General features: G+C 35.5%; 1 long non-coding RNA gene across 1 annotated transcript; it reads right to left on the bottom strand.

Annotated features, from left to right (window-relative positions):
• Positions 1–1,745: 1,745 nt before the first annotated feature.
• On the bottom strand, positions 1,746–3,373 carry LOC142839765 (uncharacterized). The gene is made up of 3 exons (XR_012908834.1): positions 3,255–3,373; positions 2,997–3,057; positions 1,746–1,764 (listed from the first exon to the last, which is right to left on the bottom strand). It is a non-coding gene; the product is annotated as an uncharacterized LOC142839765 (long non-coding RNA).
• Positions 3,374–3,912: the final 539 nt, after the last annotated feature.

Below are 3,912 nucleotides of genomic sequence, written 5' to 3'. Positions count from 1 at the left end.
GAGGACCACAGGCCAATGATCCAAATAGTAAGGATGAATGACACTCAACATTGATCTAGACTTTGAAGCTAGAAGGCACAACTTCAATATGCACAAGCTTTCTCAGATGACTACACACAAAGTCTTATGATTCTTGAAGCACAAAACATTATGACACTGAATTCATTTATAGAGTTTCACTACAGTATAATTTTTGTTCTCATGTTTTTGAAAAATACACAAATTAACTTCAGGGTTTCTCTACAGAAGCGTTCATATTATGTATTTGGAGATGATTGTGAAAAAGAAATTACCACATTCCATTAACAGGTATCTCTAGAGTATGTTACACTTTAAGCCTTTGAAGAGTACAGGGGTCTGCAAAGGCCTTATCACACAGATATCATTTCTAGGGTTTCTTTCCAGTATGTGTTCTTTTTTTTTTTTTTCGAGACAGGGTTTCTCTGTGGTTTTGGATCCTGTCCTGGAACTAGCTCTTGTAGACCAGGCTGGTCTCGAACTCACTGAGATCCACCTGCCTCTGCCTCCCAAGTGCTGGGATTAATGGCGTGTGCCACCACCGCCCGGCTAGTATGTGTTCTTGTATGGCTTTGAAGATTGCTGTGGCATACAAAGGCCTTATCACACTGATTACATTCATAGGGTTTCTCTCCAGTATGTGTTCTTTTATGGTATTGAAGAGCAAAGTTCTGTGCAAAGGCCTTACCACACTCATTACATACATAGGGTTTCTCTCCAGTATGTGTTCTTTTATGCCTTTGAAGATCCCTGTGAAATGCAAAGGCCTTGCCACACTGATTACATTCATAGGGTTTCTCTCCAGTATGTGTTCTTCGATGTTCTTGAAGAGCATTGCAGCGTGCAAAGGCCTTACCACACTGAGTACATTCATAGGGTTTCTTTCCAGTATGTGTTCTTTTATGGCTTTGAAGATTACTGTGTTGTGCAAAGGCCTTACCACACTGATTACATTCATAGGGTTTCTCTCCAGTATGTGTTCTTTTATGCCTTTGAAGATCCCTGTGACATGCAAAGGCCTTACCACACTGATTACATTCATAGGGTTTCTCTCCAGTATGTGTTCTTCTATGCAATTGAAGATGATTATGTCGTGCAAAGGCCTTACCACACTGATTACATTCATAGGGTTTCTCTCCAGTATGTGTTCTTCGATGATCTTGAAGAGCACTGTTGCATGCAAAGGCCTTACCACACTGATTACATTCATAGGGTTTCTCTCCAGTATGTGTTCTTTTATGGCTTTGAAGATTACTGTGGTGTGCAAAGGCCTTACCACAATGATTACATTCATAATGTTTCTCTCCAGTATGTGTTCTTTTATGCAATTGAAGACGATGATGATGTGCAAAGGCCTTACCACACTGATTACATTCATAGGGTTTTTCTCCAGTTTGTATTCTCTTATATGTTTGAAAAACAGTACATTGTGCAATAGCTTTACAACCCTGATTATATTCATAGGATGTCTCTCTAGTATATATTCTTTTAATCTTTTGGAGATGACTCTGAACAGGAACGACCTTACCATGCAGATTACATTCATATGATTTCTCTCCAGTATGTGTTTGTTTATGACTTTGATGATTTTCATAAAGAAGAAAGTCTTCATCATCTTGACCATACTCATAGGCTTTCTCTCCAGTGTGTGTTCTTTTATGCGTTTCAAAATTATTGTCATAAGAAAAGACTTCATCACATTGCTTAATTTCACAGCATTTTTCTCTGCTATGTGTTTTTTCATTCCTTAGAAGATGAGTGTTATAAGACAAGACTTCACCACAGTGAGAATATACTGAAAGCTTCTCTTCAGTTTGAATTCTTTCAATCCTGCAAGGATAATTTACACATGTAAAAGCTTTACCACATTCAATGCAGTTGAACCTCATACCTATATAAATTAATTTCATATTTTTTCAAATTGTAAAAAGGAATCAACTATCAAGGTTTTATTTATAGCTTTGTTTAAAATAATGTTTTGTTCTCTCATTAGGTGTCATTTACATCTAGAAAAATATTTGTGATGAGAAATTCCATTGTGCCATGGTTTATCTTTTCATCTATAACTATACCTATACTTTTCTAGGACATTTTTTACATTTTGAAGAGAACTGCATATATTGAGTGCTTTACCAACTTTACTCCATTCATAATTTTACTATATTGTGAACCACATTTGGTAAGTGAACTAAGACACCCAGAAGAATTTGCATAGACCTAGAACTCATGTTTGTTTGTTTGTTTTTGTTGTAATATGAGATTGTATCTGGGTATTAACCATGATGATAGAAAATAAATTAACTTTGTATTTTTGGATCAAATTAAACATGTACACCCTACATAGGAACTACATTTTATCTTCTTAATTGTTCTTAAGGAGAGGTATGCTAAATCTTTCTGTATTCCTATTCTCATACACTTGTGTCAAGAGTGACATATCATATATATGAAAAAAGAATAGTGTATAAAAGATTTCCAAAATGAATCTACAAGGTTTGACTTTCACAGACTTGTATAGATATTAAGATTTCTCTACAACAAATGCCCCTTGACTAGTCTGATTTCACTAAACTTAGCACAGTCACAAAAAGTATATGAGTGATACAAGGCTTACCATGGGCTATTGGATTAGTAGAACGTTTTGCAGCTATACTCATCATCACTGAAATATGTATACATTTTCTGCCATGAATAGCAAGGAGCAAATGAAGCAGCAGTTCTACAACATAGCTCTCGTGGTGCTATTAATCAAATGGTGATATCTGTTCAGGCATTGCTACCTAGACTTTTTCTTAAATGAAGGCTTTACAGATGCAATTCACATACATGAAATTGAGGGATATGGATTTGTGAAAATTTACTAACCATCAATGCATTTAAAGCTGTGGTCATTTACACTGTTGCTTTCGTTTTAAAGTTCCACAACACATTACAAACTATTCAAGGGAAATTGTTATGAACTTGCCCAAGAAAATTACCTTGCATGTCTTCTAGAACATTGACAATGCTCTTCGGTGTTAAGGTCTTCCCAAATGTATCCTGAAATACAGTATCAGAATATATGTTATATTATTTAAGAATGTGCAACAATTAGCTTATTATCTTAAGTGCACCTAAGAACTGGGACTGTGTTATTTACCTCATTCTTCTTTCTCTAAAACAAATTACAGAACAAAATCATAAACCAAAGAAAAGTTGTCTCCATATTTTGAAACATGAAAGAAATTCATTTTCACCTATAGTAGTTAGGTTCCTGTAGGTCTCCAGCATCACATCTTTGTAGAGATTCTTCTGGGAAGGATTCAGTAAATCCCACTCTTCCTTAGTGAAGTTGATGTGCACATCATCATAGGTCACTGCCTTCAAAAATATAACATACATGAGTACAATGTAAGTATGACAATAAAATGCATACTTCTTTGAAAGTATAGTTTTATGATTCTGGTGTTCCCCATTCTTGTTCCATGACATAGACAGTCACTTTAGAAGGAAATTGAAAAGGAGAATAAATTCTGTTATTTCTGTGTCCTTTGCATAGGATACCTCCTTATAAGAGCAGTATCTATTCACGGGGAAAGAAAAAGAGAAAAGATCAACAGTATGTTGTATGCATGAGAAAATTAATGACTACAGAAAGGAAAAAAAAAGATGGACAAACTGGGCATATTGGTGTATTTTGCCTTTAGCACAACACTCAGAAAACAGCGGTGTGTATATTTGTCTGTGAGATGAATGCCAGTCAAGATTTAACAGAACTGTTTATCCATTTCTGGATACCATGTATCTTGTCAGAGGTTGAGGCATGAGCATGTCTTTGCCCAAAGGCCAGTTTTGAAAACAAGAAAACAAGATTTGAGTGTCTTCGGTTCTCAACATTCTCTGGAAAATAGATCA

This window comes from Microtus pennsylvanicus, chromosome 22, assembly GCF_037038515.1.
Source record: "Microtus pennsylvanicus isolate mMicPen1 chromosome 22, mMicPen1.hap1, whole genome shotgun sequence".
NCBI classification, from domain to species: domain Eukaryota; kingdom Metazoa; phylum Chordata; class Mammalia; order Rodentia; family Cricetidae; genus Microtus; species Microtus pennsylvanicus.
Note: the sequence above shows the minus strand (reverse complement) of the source record. Positions and strands in the feature narration are given on the sequence as shown.